Source organism: Haemorhous mexicanus, chromosome 14 (genome assembly GCF_027477595.1).
Source record: "Haemorhous mexicanus isolate bHaeMex1 chromosome 14, bHaeMex1.pri, whole genome shotgun sequence".
Taxonomy (NCBI): Eukaryota; Metazoa; Chordata; class Aves; order Passeriformes; family Fringillidae; genus Haemorhous; species Haemorhous mexicanus.
The window spans coordinates 19,327,651-19,347,178 of NC_082354.1; the positions used below are offsets into that span (position 1 = coordinate 19,327,651).

At 45.4% G+C, this 19,528-nt stretch overlaps 1 long non-coding RNA gene across 1 annotated transcript in view; it reads left to right on the top strand.

Annotated features, from left to right (window-relative positions):
- LOC132333861 (uncharacterized) overlaps positions 1-19,528 on the top strand; it is a 59,051-nt gene that overhangs the window by 21,303 nt on the left and 18,220 nt on the right. The window contains exons 7-12 of the long non-coding RNA XR_009488276.1: positions 58-1,572; positions 4,872-5,036; positions 11,441-11,613; positions 15,326-15,382; positions 17,324-17,441; positions 17,676-17,801. This is a non-coding gene — a long non-coding RNA (uncharacterized LOC132333861). The remainder of the gene's footprint in view (positions 1-57; positions 1,573-4,871; positions 5,037-11,440; positions 11,614-15,325; positions 15,383-17,323; positions 17,442-17,675; positions 17,802-19,528) is intronic.

Consider the following 19,528-nt stretch of genomic DNA (forward strand, 5'->3'; position numbering starts at 1 on the left):
TGCAGAAGCTGGCCAGGTAACAGCCACGTTTAACTACTTTTGCTGCAATTTCTCTAGGAATTAAGCTGTGCAATCCTGGCTCCCCATGCTCACCTTGAGCCTGCCTGGGAGCTGAACTCTTCATGACTACCTGAAGGTAAGCCAGGGAGGTGTTCTTGAGAGCCCCAGGACTTTATTTTACTAATTTATTTTACCCAATTTACTAACTGGGGAGATGAAGTACCACAAAGCTGCAATGCCACCATTTTTGTCAGTCTGCAATTAATTTGTTGTTTCCACAGACAATGGTACCATATTTAATTTTTAGTAGCTCTTTAATTCTTTGTGACCCTAAGAATTTTCTCTCTGCTGACAACACCCTGTAGTTTATTTCTGTTTATTTCTGAGCATTGTTCAGTTTCCTGTTTTGTAATAGAATCCCATTAATTTGTCACTTATTTATACAGAACTCATTACTTATCTTCATTCCTCATCTTTGTGCAGCTCCTGCAAATATACTTTTACTGCATAATCCTCTCATTTGATATTTCATTCAACGCTTTTATGTAACTGACATGACATTTTTCCTTTTCCTGCCTCTGAATCACTGAAGATTTTCTCAAGTGCTTTTGTCCTAAATGTACGTTATGGTCTCCTTAATTTTGTGCTTATTATTGTGTACCCTTCAATCACAGCTTTATAGTTCACTTTATTTTTTGTTTTACTTTCCCAACTGCAGTGCTTTCTGCTTCCACTCCTGATTTTGACACTATAATTACTATCCAGACCTGACATTGTGTATTAGGTTCCTTTACTAGATTACTTTAATTCATTTAATTCTCATTTTTAATTTTGTTTTATCAGTAGTGTTTTCCTCCTGCTCTGACAGCCGTGCAGCCTACCCTGATTCTCCCACATCCCTCCTCATCCTGCCCTGTTTCTGCTTCCCTTCCCCACTGCCATCTCCTAGCTGATACCATCTTGATGAATAAATTATCAAGATTGTTCTACAAGAAATCTGTCATGGGGTGTGTGACCTCTTTTAAATCTGAGCTTTAGCTCTGAATTCCAGATCAGCACTGCACGAGCTGCTCTGATGGAAATGTGGAGGAATGGGTGGCTGGCAGTTTCTCCTGAGGCCTTCCTTTGTTCTGCTTTCCCATCCTTCTATGATTTATCACTTTTAGGACACCCAAAGTGACTTGGAAGAAGATTTTTGCCCCATTATAGCTTGATTGAAGTCAAGTTCAAACAGCTGTGCTCAATACACAGCCTTGGGATACTCAATATTGCATGTTAAGGAATAAACACACATGGACATGTGAAAAATGTGTGGGTTTTCCTTCCACCTTTATTCTTTCATGATTAACTAATGATGGAAGTGCCAAATGACAATTGTGATAATCACTTCTAGATTTTAATTCAGCCAGGACAAGGTAGAACTGGAAATCTCTGTTAAAACATTCTCTGAATATTTTTTCAAATGTTCTAGATTAAGGGAGCATTTGTATTGTTTGGCTTTTATTAACACCTTAAAGGAACTCCTTCAGCAGTGGAACAGAAGTCCCAGTGGTGACACAGTGAACTTTCAAGGTAAAACATTCATTTTCATGTTTTCCATTTTGAAAATGCTGCAGAGATCTCAGACCTTCCATAGTGGAAAGAAACATTAAAAAGCAACAAAGTGAAAACAAAGTGGAAAAAGATGGGTGGAAAATGAAGATTTTCAGTGACCTGGCTTCTCCAGGCTGTGTCTGAGAGCACCATCATCAGGCTGATGTTTAACCCCATGTGCTGCTCTTCCAAGTGGGAAGTTTTCCAGAGACTTTTCTGCCTCTGCACCACAGCTCCTCAGAGAGCGGGGTCACCGAGGGGTGAGGATGATGATGGTGATGAGCTCTGGCCTCTGATGATGCCTCAGGTTTAGCTTTTATCTTTTTCAGACTCCGTGCTGCTCTAGGGTGTAACTCTGAGCCTCACGTCAGGGGGTGGTGAGCTCTCTGCACAGGGCAGGTGGGCAGAGCAATCCTTTTCCAGCTTGTCCAAGGACAACTGGTGCAAGCTCCAGGCCCAAAAAAAGGATAAACAATGGTGAACTGAAGAGAGAAAAACAAGCAGGATGGAATTCATGGCCTAAAGCTGGGCTGGGACAATGAACTGCAAGGTGCAAATGGAGCAGAGCTGATCCCAGGGAGAGACCCCGTGCCCAGCCGTGCATTTTGGGGCCATTTTGGGTCATCTTGGGTTCATTTTGGGACCATTGTGGTTCATTTTGGGTTCATTTTGGGTTCACCTTGGGTTCACCTTGGGTTCATTTTGGGACCATTTTGGTTCATTTTGGGGCCATTTTGGGTTCATTTTGGGTTCATTTTGGGACCATTTTGGTTCATTTTGGGTTCATTTTGGGGCCATTTTGGTTCGCCTTGGGTTCATTTTGGGACCATTTTGGTTCATTTTGGGGCCATTTTGGGACCATTTTGGTTCATTTTGGGACCATTTTGGTTCATTTTGGGACCATTTTGGGACCATTTTGGTTCATTTTGGGTTCATTTTGGGTTCATTTTGGGACCATTTTGGTTCATTTTGGGGCCATTTTGGGACCATTTTGGTTCATTTTGGGACCATTTTGGTTCATTTTGGGTTCATTTTGGGGCCATTTTGGTTCGCCTTGGGTTCATTTTGGGACCATTTTGGTTCATTTTGGGGCCATTTTGGGACCATTTTGGTTCATTTTGGGACCATTTTGGTTCATTTTGGGTTCATTTTGGGACCATTTTGGTTCATTTTGGGTTCATTTTGGGACCATTTTGGTTCATTTTGGGTTCATTTTGGGACCATTTTGGTTCATTTTGGGTTCATTTTGGGACCATTTTGGTTCATTTTGGGTTCATTTTGGGACCATTTTGGTTCACCTTGGGTTCATTTTGGGACCATTTTGGTTCATTTTGGGTTCATTTTGGGGCCATTTTGGTTCATCTTGGGTGCAGCCCTGGCTGGGCTCTGGTGCTGCCCAAGGTGGATCCATGGAGGAGATCCTTGGAATCAATCCCTGCTTTATCCTTTAGCTCTGCCCAGCCCCTGCTCCAGCTGAGCCTTCCCAAGGGGTCAGGCTGGGGGCTGTGGGGATTGGGGTGCACTCAGGGAGTTCTGAGCCTGCCCTCAGAGTGAAACCCCTGCAGGATGGTCCCAGATCCAATAACTGAGGGGCTGGGCTGTTTGGGGACCCTCTCTGTGCTGGTGTCATGCTGGTGTACCAGACTGTGATTCATTAAGCTCCTTAGTCCAGATGAGTGCTGCAGGCACGGAGTGCAGCTCCTCTCTGACAATGTTCTCACATTGGTCAAACACACAAAGGGTGGGAATCAGCATTCTCTGCCTTAGAGCTGTGGCTTTCTAAATGCAAGTGGGGCAAGCACAGGGATGTCCCCAGATGGGAAACATCTCCTGTCCCTTCCCAGGCTGAGGAATTCTCAGACTCAAAAGTGCAACACTGAGGGCAAATCTTCTCTTTTCTTGTACAATGGAAGAGGTTTTTAACATGTTTGTGTGTGAGGAAAAACTGATAACTAAGTGGATTCCTAGACTGAGAAAGGGCTGGACAGCAAAGAGTCTTACAGATCTTGATTTGCTTTTAAAACTGTTCTTCAGGCTCTCAATGCATCTGTGGTTTATGGATTTATGAATTTATTTTACATGGGAGTCTAGCAGGCCCTGCAGGTGCCCAGAGGATGTTTGGGGCACTCAGGTGCTGCAGACACAAAATCTGGATGCAGGATTGGGATGAGGCAGAGCCATGCAAGTCCTGGTTCATGAGCATCCCAATTCCCACACCCCAACAGCTCTCCTTCATTCCCATTATTAGATCCCTGTCTTCTCCTTTATGAGGTCTCTTTCTGCCTTTTCTGAGGCTTTCACAGGAGCATTTAGAATTTAATTTCTGGTAATTGTGGCTCCATATTAACTGCATATCCTTTATGTACATGAATAAGTCTCATTATGCCTGTATCTTTTCCCAGGAGAATTATCCAAGAGACAATATTCACCATGCTCAACTAGGCAAAGCAAACTGATCATTTCTGTGCCAGCAGTTCTGCAAAAATATAAATCCACCAACTGAAAATCCAGTCTTGAGAAAGCAAATCTTTTAAAAAGAAGTTGCAGCCAGCTTTCTTGGAGGCATTATTCTCCTGAAATATCTCACATCAAAACAGAGAAAAATCAGTTTCATTTTAAAAAAGTGTAGAGGACTGTGGGGTTTGTGTGCACAGGTCTGAGATGCAGGGAGAGCAGAGAACAGCAGACAGCTAATTCTTAGCTTGAGCATGGGTTTTTCTGTGTGTTGAAAGAGTCTGTGTGACCACAAAGGGAATAATTTACAGCAAACTTTGGAAGTTTTCGGGAGAAAAGGATGTATTTTGGGGAGCTGGGAAGAGAAATCTCTGGATTTTATCAGAATGTATTCAAGCCTGAAGAATGACATTTTATACAGTAGAAAGCTCTGAGGTTCAGAATTCAGCCATGGCAGAGTTTGGTGCAGATATGCAAAACGTGGCATTTCCCAGGAGAGCACTGAGAGCAGGACATGAGGGCTTGGTTACAGTCATTAACTGCAGCTTGATTAGCTAGTAACAGAAATGCAGATTACAGTGGAAGCCTGGTGTGACCTAGTGCCAAAATGCCTGCAGAAGTGCAGGTGCACAAACCTGAGCAGAGTTCCTCAGAATTTGCATGCCAATGCAAGAACACATGAGTTAATCTCTAAAGGCATACACCAGGGATTCCCACAGTGCTGCAGCCATCAGGGGATGGATTTGCAGAAGCCTCACTGAGAATACCAAAGAAAATAGGAATTACAATAGAAAGATAATGACTTTTACCATGCTTTAAACCAGGTTGTGCAGTCCTGCAACACCCCCAGCCACAGAGAAAACAGCTGGGAGGTGGAGGAGCAGAGATCCTGCAGAGGGAAGGCTCTCACAGCAGTGTCACCCTGAGCTGTGGCAGCCCCAGGAGATTTCTTGGGCTGGAGGATGGTCTTTCCAAGCTCTGTGTCAGAGGTGAGTCCACAACTCTCCCTCAGTTTGGTTCTTTCAGGTTCATTTTCCCCTCCCTTCCAGTGCCTCACGACTTGTTCCGTTCTGTGCTCGTGTCCCACAGCTCAGCCCTGGCAGGAAAGGTTCCCAGGTGTTCCCATGAAGTGTGTGTGCTCTAAACTGGCAACACCAGAGCAGACCTGTCCTCCTTGTGCCCTGCCAACCCCTCTGGGGCCTCTCAGAGCTCTGGGGATGTTTTCCTCACCTGGGCAAGAAGTCTCAGTGCAGATTTTGGGGACTGGGTCTCAGGAGAGGTTTCTGCACTGGCAGTGGTGGCCAGGCTCTGGCACAGGTGGGGTCTCCATCCCTGGAGATGTTCAGGGGGTTCAGATCTGCTGCCCAGGCACAGAGTCAGGCACTTGTAGTATTGTCCACAAGGGTCCCAGGATGAGGGAAGAGATGAGAAAGTTGACTCCATGTTTCAGAAAGCTTGATTTATTATTTTATGATAGATAATATATTAAGACGATACTAAAAGAAGAGAAGAAAGGATTTCATCAGAAGGCTGGCTAAGAATAGAAAAGGAATAAACAAAGGTTTGTCTCTGACTGAGACAGTCTGGACAGCTGGGCTGGGATTGGCCATTAATGAGAAACAACCAGGTGAGACCAATCCCAGATCCACCTGCTGCATCCCACAGCAGCAGATAAGAATTGTTCACAGTTTGTTCCTGAGGCCTCTCAGCTTCTCAGGAGGGAAAAATCCTAAGGAAAGGATTTTTCATAAAACATGTTGGTGACAGGCACTGGCTGTGCTGACCAAGTTCTCACAGGGCTTTTCCACCTTTAGCCATTCCAGGATTCAGCAGCTCCTGCTGCAGCTTTCCCCACCTCTGAATGTCCTCTGAGTCCCCCTGTGGCTGCACAATCACCATCAACACTCACCAGTAGCTTTACTTAAAGTCAGCAATTACTGCAAACACTCAGATCAGGCATTTATTTTATCTTAATTTAAAGAGAGGCATGAAGAACCCAGCAGTTGCTCTGTTTATTACTCAGTATACAAAACCTTATTTCTGTAATTTCATGCAACCCTTTGTGACCTTGTTTTTTAAAAAGGAAAATGAAAACTTTGTCAAAATTCTGCTCAGGACATAAATGGATTGGCTCATGTTCCATTTCTTCTCTTTTCTTTTGATAATTCCACAGTCCTAGGGACTCTAAAGTTCTGGAAATTCCTCTGCTCCAGTTATACCTCGTGTGTCCTGGGGGAGGGAGGAGAACTTCCCTTATTTCTTGGATCATCACAGCAGAACTCTCTGAATTCATTCCAGAGGCTTTCCCCCTTTTGCAGGGAAACAGTGGGAATGAGTTTCCCTGGCACTCCCAGCACGGTTTCTGGGCTGTTTATTTGGTGTTTATTTACCAGTGCACTGTACAGCACTTACAGTGATATTTTCCATCTGCCCAAAGTGTTTTGGGGAGAGAGACAGAAAGTGAATCCAATACTTACTTCCAAGGCAAAAATCGATTTTAACTAGAACCAATGCATTTTTCATTCCTTTGCAGCTCAGGGCTGCCTTGGTATTCATGGTGCTTTTCCTCATGCAGCCCATGTGCTGAGTTTCATTTGCAAAGAGGCATGCACAGGGAGAAAGGCCCAGAGGAGCAGAGCCCTCCTCCCTCCTGCAGAAAGGAAATTCCTCCTTCTGAGCACTCTGTCTCTTCAGCCTGGGAAACCTCCTGCCAGGGAAATTCTCTCCTGATGTCCAGGGCAGTGTGGAACAGATCTGTAGTTTGTTTGAAAGGCATTTTGTATTTAATCAGCAAACATCTGCAGTAACCCAAAGGAAGAGGTAAAGCATCAGCACTGGGATTGTGAGCAGACACAATCAGGTGCAGCAGATGCAAATGTTATCAGTGAAAAGCAAGGCAGCCAGGCTGCTCTAGGAGGCCCAAAGTGCCCAGGAAAACCAGAGTTTGTTCCCTGTCCTGCCACACCGAGCAGCTGTTAGAGGGCTGCAAAACCCTACAGGAGAAAGTCAAAGGACAATGCTCAGGTCCAGCTGGGTGGAAAACGTTTGGTTTCACCAACTTCTAATCTCATGGATTTACTAAATTCCAATCTAATGATTTACTGACTGCTGGGTGCAGGTGCAATTTCCATGGAATCCACTCAGAGAACATTGATGAACACTGTAGTTGTCCTCGTGCTGATCACCTGCCCCCAAAACCAGAATCTGTCACCCTTGTGCCCTGGCTGTAGAAGGAGAACTGCTCACACCCACACAGATGCCTGTAATGTGCATTTTGTTCACTTGTTCAAGCACATCACACCCAGATATCCAGCTTTTATTTGCTTCTGCATTTTCAGGGCAGCAGACCAAATCCTTGCTGAGGCTGAATCTCTTTGGGAAGGCCTGTTTGTTTATTTGGGTTTGGACTTCCTTCCTTGGAGGTACAGTGGGCTTCTAGTGCAGTTAAGTGACTTTCCCCAAGGCATCAGAGTTGGTAGGGAGGAAAACTAAAGAGCTGAGGCAGGCTTTAGTGGCTCCCAGTTTGTGCTGTCACCCAGCAGCCCTGCTCTCAGCACTCCCAAGCTCTACAGACCTTTCCTGGCTGGCACCAGGGGCAGAGGTGACATTTGGGGTGCTGTGTGTGGCCATGGGGTTCACAGAGAGCCCCCCCCAGCCCAGCAGAGCTCCCAGGGCAGGTCAGAGTGCCCACAGCACTGCTGTGCTCTCCCACACAGCAGGCAAACAAAGGAGTTCTGTGTGAAGGCACATCTCAGCAGCCTGGTGAGCAGTGAGCCACCCGAGCAGATTACTGCCAAAATCCCTCTGTCAACTTAGCAGCAAATCTGAGCCCCAGCTCCTTCCCTAGCACGGGGGTAACTGAGACAAGAAACTGCTGATTTCAGGATGCTCCTGGGAGCTAAAGGAAAATAAGTGAAATGCTGAGCAGGAAATTATGTCAGTTTACCTCCTCTTCCACTGTCCTCCTTTTAACTTCCTTTTGTCTGCCTCTCTTAGCTCTATCTCACATAATTTTTCTCATTTTATTCACGTTCTGATGATCCTTCTTCAAGACCAGTTTTTTGTATGCATAGCTATACCCACTCTTCCCATATGCATCAAGATGCCACTTTTATTCCTCTTATTAATGATTCTTCTCTGTTCTGGCTTTAAATTTTAAACACCAAAAGATTCTGCAAGTCTCAAAAATCTTACTGCTTAATAGTTCATATTTAACTCATGTTAAACTGCTTTTATCTTGCAGATGTCAGTCCTTCTGCCTGGTTTATCTCCCTTTAGACTTCATGATCAGTTTGTTAATGGTGAAGCAGAGAACTGCAAATGTTTAGAAATATATTCCAAGTACAAATGAAAATTCATATGGCTGGAAGGTGTTAATAAAGAAAAACAGCTAGAACTTCTGGAAGATTCAGGTCACTCCTCTGCTCCAAGAGTAAGATTTACATTAGGGCCTGAAAAGCAAATTCCACTACTGACTGACATTTCTTTTTCCTGGAAAACAAAGTTTTGGAAACCTTTAATTCCCCACTGAAATAAAAATGGAGCCACTTAATAGTTTCCAGAAAGGGGGAATGTTATCCTAAAGTTTATATTGGGCATTTGCTTGTGGGTCCCAGATTTCATATCAAAATATTTTCATTCCACAGCAGTTTGACTAAAGCAGAACAGGAGCTCAAGTGCTGCCACAGAGCAGTCTGGAAAGGGGCCTGCAGCAGCTTTTGGTGCAGAATTCCAGCCCAGCTCTTGGCTGGTGGTTTCACTGGCTTTCCTGAACAATTGCTGCATTGTAGGTAATGGTTTTAGACCAGTGAGCCAAACCCTGCCTGCCTTTCTCTTCAGTTTCACTGGGAGCTCATAAGCAAAGCCTCAGAGCTCAGAAAATGGCACACAGTCCTGTTTCTGAGCTAAAGGGAGAATTTGGGGTAGGTGGAATGCAATGATGAGGCTGGAATTCAGCCAGGCTGCAGGCAGGAGCTGTGAACCTGTCAGGTGGCTTTGGAAGGGCTCAAAGCTGTCCCCAAAGCAGAGGGAAAAGAGCAGTGGGCTGGGAATTCCCTGTGCTCTGCTTCCAGGAGAACTGGGCTGGGAATTCCCTGTGCTCTGCTTCCAGGAGAACTGGGCTGGGAATTCCCTGTGCTCTGCTTCCAGGAGAACTGGGCTGGGAATTCCCTGTGCTCTGCTTCCAGGAGAACTGGGCTGGGAATTCCCTGTGCTCTGCTTCCAGGAGAATTGGGCTGGGAATTCCCTGTGCTCTGCTTCCAGGAGAACTGGGCTGGGAATTCCCTGTGCTCTGCTTCCAGGAGAATTGGGCTGGGAATTCCCTGTGCTCTGCTTCCAGGAGAATTGGGCTGGGAATTCCCTGTGCTCTGCTTCCAGGAGAACTGGGCTGGGAATTCCCTGTGCTCTGCTTCCAGGAGAATTGGGCTGGGAATTCCCTGTGCTCTGCTTCCAGGAGAACTGGGCTGGGAATTCCCTGTGCTCTGCTTCCAGGAGAACTGGGCTGGGAATTCCCTGTGCTCTGCTTCCAGGAGCACTGGGCTGGGAATTCCCTGTGCTCTGCTTCCAGGAGAATTGGGCTGGGAATTCCCTGTGCTCTGCTTCCAGGAGAATTGGGCTGGGAATTCCCTGTGCTCTGCTTCCAGGAGAACTGGGCTGGGAATTCCCTGTGCTCTGCTTCCAGGAGAATTGGGCTGGGAATTCCCTGTGCTCTGCTTCCAGGAGAACTGGGCTGGGAATTCCCTGTGCTCTGCTTCCAGGAGAATTGGGCTGGGAATTCCCTGTGCTCTGCTTCCAGGAGAATTGGGCTGGGAATTCCCTGTGCTCTGCTTCCAGGAGAACTGGGCTGGGAATTCCCTGTGCTCTGCTTCCAGGAGAATTGAGCATTCCTTGAGCTCTGTTCCCAGGTACACTGGGCTGAGAATTCCCTGTGCTCTGCTTCCAGGAGCACTGGGCTGAGAATTCCAGGTACACTGGGCTGAGAATTGGCTTGCTCTGCTTCCAGGAGCCCTGGGCTGAGAATTCCTTTGCTCTGCTTCCAGGAGCACTGGGCTGAGAATTCCAGGGGCATTGGGCTGAGCATTCTCTGTGCTCTGCTCCCAGGTACACTGGGCTGAGCATTCCCTGTGTTCTGGTCCCAGGCCCATGGGTAAGGGGGAAGCTGAGGAAGAGGAGGAGCTGCTTTGCAGAGCATTCAGAGAAAGGCAGGGAGTGCCAAAGGTGGGAAACCCCCGGCAGTGTCAGAAGCCAGAATTTGTGCCTGCTCAGGTGAGCAGCAGCAGGGCTCTGCTGTCACAAAGGCAATAAAACACCTGGGAGCTGTGGGCTGTGGGTTATGGAGCAGCCCTTTAGCAGGAAATGCAAAGGGAGAGCAAATTAAGGTGCAGAGACCTCATCCAAATCCAATTTTCTGAAGCATTAGAATTGCCTAAACAGAGCTCTGTGACTGGTTATTAAATGATGAGAAGTTCTTTATTGCCTCTCCCCACTTGCCTGGAGCCCAGAAATTCCTTTTGGTAAACAGGACCCAGGCAGAGCTGGGCTCAAATTGAGAATTTCCTTTGGCTCTACTCTATTGGAAGAAATAAGGAGAGATTTTGGATGCCTCTGCTCAGTCCCCAGGTGGATACAGCAGTAATTAGAAGGGATTTTTCTGCTCTTTTTCTCCCCTTTACCAGTGCAGTTTTTCTAGACAATAACTTTCTCTAGAGATTCAAGTGACAGACTGTGTTTAAGTTAGGAAACAACACATCAGAAATAGCTGCTGGTTGCTGGATTGGCAGGGCTGGACTCCAAGAAGCCCCACAAAAATATGGCAGAAACTGGAAAAACTTTAATTTCTTAATCAGTTTTCTTCCCAGCCATTAAGTGATGTTTTGAAAGCCCTGTCTGTTTTCATCTGTATGTTGAAATAGCATGTTATTTAAAATGTTTCTGTATTTTTCCCCTTCCTTTTTAATTTTAAAGTATTTTCCTGAAGTTAAAATTAGTTCAGAGACTGTTAAGAACAGCACTGATGCAGTGTTTGGCATTTTTCTGCCCGACACTACTTCAATAAAATATGTTTTACTGATTAGATGCATGTACAGGAAAACTAAATGACATTTCCTTAATCAGATTGTCAAAAATCTGGGCAAAATTGAAACATAAACCCAAAATTTCAGTGTGCATGTAACAAAGATATTCTTTGGAACCAAAAACCCCAAAAGATCAAAAAAGCCTATTTAATTCTTTAAGAAACTGTAATTAACTTTTGTAATAAATGTTCCTTCTAAATGGCTACACAGGGAAGCATCTTCTGAGAACGGAATATGAAATAATCTTAAGGCAATTACAAAGAGGTTTTTGATTTACAAAATTTAGTATAATTATGTGATTTTCTTTTGTGTGCAAGCAGCCTTGGCATTGAACTCCCACAAAGTGATGAGTCACATGGAGCTGGTTGTTTCCTTGAGAACAGCAAAAGCAAGTGAGAATTATCTTTGAATTCAGGAGCCCAGGAGTGCCACGCAGGAATCGAATTTTACAGTGGAGCCCAGGGCACCAAGCTCCCCCTGATGCCTGCAGAAGGTGAGCTCTGGAGCCCTTGGAGGCCTGGCAGGGTGTGCAGGGCTGAAATCTCCTTCCCTGAGAGTGGGGATGCTCTCAGCCCCCAGCTGCAGCAGAGCCTGCTCCATCAAGGAGTTCAGATTTCATCTCCTGCCAGGACGTTGGCAGGGCAGGAGCTGTGGGAGCCTGGGGGGCTTCATGGTGCACTGGGAGGAGAACAAACTGGGGCACTGAGCAGGCTCCTGCTCTTGGTGAAGGCAGAGCAGCTCAGGGTGCTGCTGAGTGCCTGGGTGGGTGCAGCAGTGGGTGCTGCAGCACCTGTGGGCAGAGGGAACAGCAGGGACACCTTTCATCCAGGGTTAATTAACAACAGAGTCGGTTCCCTTGGACAGGAAATTGCTCATCCCAGGGATCTTAGCCCACAAAACCATTTGGGTTACATCCCATTTTTGTCTGCGCCCAAAAATTGCTTGCGAATTGCTTACAAATAATCTTTGTCATTTCTTTTGGTTTTCAAAGTCCTTTTTACTGCTAAATTTATGGCTGAAAGGTGCTTTGGCACACTGTGACAATGAAGTGTTCTACCAAGAGCAGGGATTCAGTTATAAAAAGACACTTTGGATTAAGCAGTGCCTTCTGTATTTTTTCAGAACTGCAAATATTTTTTTTCACAGGTTTTGTTTTTAAACAATAATTAGAATGAAGTTCCTTTAAAAACCCACAACCAGATGTCAGCAGTGCCCAGTGACAGGATGAGCAGCAGTGGGCATAAACCATGATGCAGGAAATCTCATTTCAACATGGGAAAATCAACTTTTTGGTAGTTAAGGTGGTGCCATAGGTTTGTGACAGGCTGAGAAAGGGAATTCTTGGTGAAAATGAAAACCAGACTGGCCCAAGGCCCTCTGGGAGGGGTGGGAGCAGCTGAGCTCAGGAGCTTCCACCTCAGGGATTCCCTGGGAAATATTAACCAGCAGAAGGGACTGCTCCCTGTTTTCAGAGAAAGGAAGTTCTAATTAATGCACCCTTTTCAAAATGAATTATGCCCTTGCTAGCACAGTCTTTGGAGCAGGAATCTGTCTTATAACTGATTTTCTTCCCCCGGATTCTGGCTCTGGCAAGAACTTGTTGTGCCATCTCTCTTCATTAAGAGATCCATGACATGTTCACAGGAGCCAAGCAGGGCCTTTGCAGGACACATGCCATGGCACTGGAGACACACTAAACAATAACCACGCCGATTAAACAATAATCTGATTTATTCCACATTTGCTTTATACAGGCATATAAAAACTGCCTCATGCCTGATTCATTTCCAGGCTGCCTCTTCCCATGGCACAGATGTGGGCAGGCAGTGGCAGTGCAGATGTTGGGCAGGCAGTGCAGATGTTGGCAGATGTTGGGCAGGCAGTGACAGGGCAGATGTTGGCAGTGACAGGGCAGATGTTGGCAGATGTGGGCAGGCAGTGACAGGGCAGATGTTGGGAGGCAGGCAGTGCAGATGTTGGCAGATGTTGGGCAGGCAGTGACAGTGCAGATGTGGGCAGATGTTGGCAGGCAGTGACAGTGCAGATGTGGGCAGATGTGGGCAGGCAGTGACAGTGCAGATGTGGGCAGATGTGGGCAGGCAGTGACAGTGCAGATGTGGGCAGGCAGTGCAGATGTTGGGCAGGCAGTGACAGTGCAGATGTTGGCAGATGTGGGCAGGCAGTGACAGTGCAGATGTTGGGCAGGAAGTGACAGTGCAGATGTGGGCAGATGTGGACAGGCAGTGACAGTGCAGATGTGGGCAGGCAGTGCAGATGTTGGGCAGGCAGTGACAGTGCAGATGTGGGCAGGCAGTGCAGATGTGGGCAGGCAGTGACAGTGCAGATGTTGGCAGATGTGGGCAGGCAGTGACAGTGCAGATGTGGGCAGGCAGTGACAGTGCAGATGTGGGCAGATGTGGGCGGGCAGTGACAGTGCTGTTCCCACAGCTGTGCCCTGGGCTGGCACAGAAAGGCTCAGCCAGCCTGGGAGCAAAGCACCCCCAGAGCACGAGCACAAGCTCATCTGTCCTTGGGTGCTTCTCACATCTCCTGGGCAGAGGTTGCCCAGCACAAGGAGAAGTGCTGAAATCAGGTAAGGACAGTAAACTAGGAGAGGAAAAAAATAAACCAAACTCTGTTTCAAGAATTTGGTTTTTCTCAGATTTCTTTTTTCCCAAATTTGTTTTTTCCCAAATGTCAAATAAAACTAACTTATCATAGGCAGAAACCTTAAAAAAAAATTCTGGTAATTATCCTTTCATTTTTCTCTGCACGAGGATGGTTGCTTGAAGACATGAGAATTTTATGATAGACTTAAAATCAACAATTTTTTTTTTTTTGTCTGAAGCAGGTAAAGGTTTATTCTGATTGTACAGATAGTGAAGGTTCTACTAACTGAAGATGGAAAGATAAAGATAAATAGACAAAAAGTTAAATGCAAACTTTATAATACCTCCAGAAAGGTGATCTTGCACTTCTTTGTTAACATGTATTCTAATTTAGATGGCTGGAGTGTTGTGAGTAATCCATTGCCATGAAACATCATTTATAAAACACCACTTAACACATCTTGTCTGAAGTAGCTATTATTAGCAGATTGTTGATTTCTAAAGAGCAGGAAAAACCATCAAAGCTAGAGGTGAGATAAAGGATGAAATTTCACTTTTGTAAGTAGTTTTTAAGGGGGCAAAACAAACCCTGGAAACTTTTAGCAATTATTATCCTTAATGGAGTGCCATTATTTTAGAAATTCCTGAGGGGATAAATCTGGAGGTCAGGTTTAGAAACACATAGAAACAGCAGCAGCAGCACGGGTATGAAAAATAAAATGTCACATCTGAGAGCTCTTCCAGCACTGTTTTGGCACAGCATCAGCCACTCTCCAACCTCCTCCTGAGGCAGCAGCCAAGGTCACCCAGCACATCCCCTGGCACAGGAGCCTCCCGGGCTGGGCTGGGCCCTGCTGGGCTCTGGAGGGAGCTGGCACGGGGCAGGAGCAGAGTCCCCACTCCAGAGCCCACGCAGACAAGGCTGCCCTGCACTGCCACTCCCGAGTCTTTTTTATTTCATTTTGTTTTTTACAAAGTCCAGGTTGTTGGGTTTTCTTTTCCCTGGGGCTGGGAGTGCAGGAAGCCAAAATGTTCCTAAATGGGGGACAAACCCATGTTAGAGCTGCAGTAGTTTTTTTGTTTCATTTTTAAAATTATTTTTTATAATTATGTAGGAAGAATTACAGCTCATCTCATGGGGTGCATTTTTTGGGGGGGGGGCGGAATGTCTATGTTTGGTATTAGAATCTTTGATTTGTGTTGTTGAGATTTGGAGAAAGCTTTTTTAAACTTTTTTTGAGTTTTTGTGATTTTTTAAATTTTATTTTTAAATTTTTGTATGTATGATTGTAATGTTTGCATGTGTTGGGTTATGTATAGTATTTGTATATGATTGGAGGCTTTTTATATAGTACATATAAATATATTTGATATCTATATAAAATATTTATTTTTATATCTCAAATATATTTGTTTGATTTATAAATACCAAGTATAAATATATCTGATATATATTTTGATATATTATATATTTTATATATTATATATGATATTTTGATGGGTTTTTTTGTGATTTTGTTTGATTACTGTTGAAGTAGAAGCGTATTTTAATTTTGCCAATTTTTTTTTAATTTTATTTTTAATTCTGCCAAACAGGAGTGGCTGTGTGTGGAGACCCAAGCCCTGCCCTGCTGCAGCCCAGCCCAGTCTGAGGTCTGTCCCTGTCCTGCTGTCCTGCCCGGCTCTGGCTCCTCCCAGCCAGCCGGGAGTGCCCGGGGGATGCTCAGGCTCAGCTGCTCCCTCCAGAGCAGCCCCAGCAGGTTTTACAAACACTCTGAGTTCTGGGGTCAGTGTCCATTCAGTGATGGCCACTTCTGGAGGAACTGGAGCCATGAGAAATGGGGTTTGTGTCAGATATTGCACTGCTCTTTAATTTCAATTCCGGAGAGTCAATCCCCAATCTCCCACCCTGGGCAGGGCACTGCAGCACTGCATCATTCACAGCAGCTCTCCTTTGACAGACAGCACTGATTATTAGCTGCCTTTATTTTTTTCTCCTCCTAATTTTTCATTCTTTCAGAATATCTCTGCTTTTGAAGGCAGAACCAGGAAGTTTTTCTGAGGACAGCTACAAGAGATTGTATAGAAATACTTTTCCAAGACTTGCTTACCAACAAGATTTTCCCTTTATTGTTTTTCTAAACTAATAAAATCAGTGTTTATTATGCATTAATCATCTCTTTCTATTAGAGAAGTGCAATAAACACATTTTATTCATTTATTTGTATGCTATCACTTAGATCCCCTCGTTTTTAGATCATGGCTGGGTTATTCAGGGCTCCCTGCAGACCTATAACAAAGGAACAAGTGCTCCAGAGAATTTACAGTATACATGAAAGAGAAGATGAAATAACAGAGCAAGGCAGACAATCAAGGTTGGGGAAGAAAAGGGAGATAAAAAATGAACAGAACGAGGCAGAAAGCAAGAGTCACTCATGACTCCTGGTAAAACAAGACACAAATGTGATATTTGATCAAAAAGGCTCTGAGATGCACAGATGTTACAAAAAGTACCAAGATCTGCTTGCATTATTTCTAATTAATTACCTAATATCACAGCCATTTTTACATTGCAGGGACTGAGACTCCCTGCCTCTGCTTGCTTTTCAGGTCTTTTCCATTTCTCTCAGAATTTTCAGCCCTTTTGTCCTCAGGTTCATTGGCTTTACCTGGTTCTGCTGCTCAGTTTATCAGTAGTGTTCTCTGTGGACAGTTATTTATTTCTTTGGGTGTTTTTTGCAATTAGTGGCTGATTTTGAGAACTGATCTTTCGTGTTCTAATTACAGAGATGCTGAGAAGGAAGTTGTATTATTTTTTTATTGTATACAGACTATGCCTTGGTCAGCATCCTATGTGACTGTCAGCTCCCTCTCTCTCTAAATTGCCAACTCAAGATTCAGAACATGTCTCTTCCATTGAGAAAACCTTGACCAAAGCTAGTTTCTATCTTCAAGAAAGATAATTTTCCTGTTGTCTGGCATCCTGCACTGGAAAATGTTTAAATCTGAATTATTTCTCTCTCTCTAGTTTTTCCTGTGCTCACATTTACCTCCACAGTCCCATGCCCTACACATTCAGGTTTATGGAATCCTTGCAGCTTCAGGGGAAAACACATCTCTCTGAGTACACACCAATTAATTCCTGCTTCAGGATTCTAATGGCTCCTGTTCTTGGGTGATTTGTCACTCCAGCCCCTCGTGGACACAGCAGAATTTGGTGTTGTGACATTCTGGAATTCCCTCCACACCTGTGCTAAGGGCACAGGCTCTGCTGATGAATGCCCCGTGCCTTGGGCCCTGCTGTGTCATTAATCACATTAAGAAATAGGCCTAACAAGCCATAATTTAAAAGAAGGACTGTGTTACCAGCTCTGCTTTCAGTCAGAGTGAAGCAGTCTGTCACTGTCTCTGCCCTGGGGTGTTGCCATGTCCTTTTCCAGCCACGCTCCCCATGCCAGGGCTCTGAGCTGGGAATGGCACAGAGCTCCCTCCGTGCCCAGGAACCCCCTGAACCCTGCTCAGTATTGCACTAATCACAGCCAGAGCACGGGCAAATCACTGACCCTAACCCTCATTTACTCTTTCTGTGACCAGGACCAGAAAGTGCTTGGCAGCCCAGCCTGGAGGAACCCAGCAATCCCTCCCACAGCTGGAGCTACCCCGAGCAGCCCCTCTGGAACTGTCATCAGCAGAGGCTGCCTTGCTTCAAAAGGTAAGTGATACAAGAGATCAATTAGCATCACCTGTTCTTTAGAAGCCACACCTGCCATTAAAGTTTTAAAGAAAGGAAATCTTAGCTGAAATCACCTGTGTAATTTACTAGCACTCGTTTCCATACAATTTTGTCAGAGCAGCACAAACTCGGTGTTGAGACAGCCTGAGCCTTCCAAGCTGGGCTCAGTTTGTGCAGCTCTCCTGGCTGTAAGACTGACACTGATTTTCTCAGATTTCACACAGATTTTCCACTGAGCTCTCAGTATTTTATAGCCAGCTTTGAGCAGGTGAGACTGTGAGGAGCAATTCCCTCTGATGCTGAGCACAGATCCTGAGTGAGCACCTCCCACTGCCACAGGTGAGTGCAAGGGGAAGAAAACACATGTGGGCACTGGTCTGTGGGCTCTTGTGAGGGGGGGATGGTTGTTCCTCTGCCCTGGTTTAACTCCCTGAGCACAGCACCCCCAGGTCCTTTCCTCAGTGCTGGAATTGTACCCAGGACCTGCCAGACCTCAGACATGCTCCCTTGTTTATATTTGAATTTTAAAAAAGCCAAGCATCTGCACCTGGTCACCTTGAGTGGCCTTCTAAGAACTATTCCAGAAAGTCAAACCTGAACTTTTTACAATCCCTTTTTGCAAGTAGGAGAAAAAAAAGACAGAAATATCACATTCCATGAGAGGAAAATGGGAACTAAAATTGCAAAGGTCACTTTTCCCTTGGAGCTCCAAAGATCTGTTATCTCAGGTGTTGCAGTGTCAAAGTTCTTTTATTCACTGAGGTGCCACCTCTCCTTGTGCTTGTGAAAATTCTCCTACAGTTACACACATTTAATGAGAAGTAAACAGGCTTTTTAGAGCCCTGGACTCTGCAGGAGCCAGGGCAGGTAGGAACATTCATGGTTTCATATTCAGGTGTTTTTTTCAGTAAAAACTTTCTTGTTCATACACTCTTCAGTGAAACTCTGAAAGTCCAGAACAAGTCACAGATGTGTTAAATAATATTTTAAGCTTCTTAATTTTGTCTTAGCTGTCAGGTGAGGGACTCTGCAGGTGAGAGCCCACCTGAGGCCATTCCTTGGGTTCCTGGGGAGGCACCAGGGGCTGGCAGAGCAGCAGGGGTGGCACTGCCTTGGTCCTTGTCCCCTCCAGGACACGCTGTGCTGCTGCAGAGCTGCCAGGGATCCCCTGAGCAGGGATGGGCAGGGCCAGGCTGGGCTGGGCTCTGTGTCCAGAGGCACATCCTGACCTCACCTGCCCTCCCTGCAGCCTCCCAGCAGGCCAGTGAGGTGGGCAGGGCAAGGAGAGGCAATTGCAGTGCTCAGAGGGAGCATTTGAGCCTTTCCAACCACAGAACCGGGTTCAAATCTGCTAAAATCTGAGTTTGGAAAGGCTGGTTTATCTGTTTGTGTAGGGTGCTATAAAAAGCACATCACCATGGCATCCCAGCTCTTTCCAATTAAAGAAAACCATCCCTACCATTTACTTAGCAGCTCTGACAATAGCCTGCAGCAGCAGTAAAACAACTTGACTGCCTGGCATTTTACAAGATAAATTCTTCACTACACTCTGTTTTTTCTTGCACTGTTGCTTGCAAAGACTTAAAAAGTTACTGCTCCTCCAAGGGCTGGGGCTGGTATTGTTGTACTCATCTGGGCCATGGATCACTGGCTACACTTTGTGCCTTCACATGCCACTCTGAGAAAAATCAATTTCAGTCTTGAAGAGCTCAGGCTGGTGTTGCAGAAGATCAGTGCACATTTCCAGGTGCTGCAGGGCATTGGCATCTTGATGTGGATTCAAGAAAACATGACATAGGTATGGTGCAAAACTGCTCCTCTTGTGCTGAGGGATCCTCTGAGGAAAACTGCACAGTAAATCAGAGTGCTGTGAGGGCGTGCAAGGCACAGCAGCTGCAGTAAACACTTCTGCATTTCTCACAATCTTAGCACCAAAAAAAACGTAATTTTTGTGGCTAACTATAAATGGCTATGCTAATAAGTGTTGCAGGTACAATAGGGAAATCAGATAATATTTAATATAGAGATTGAAAATAGCATGTAGCTGATGTTGAGGAAAGAAGCAG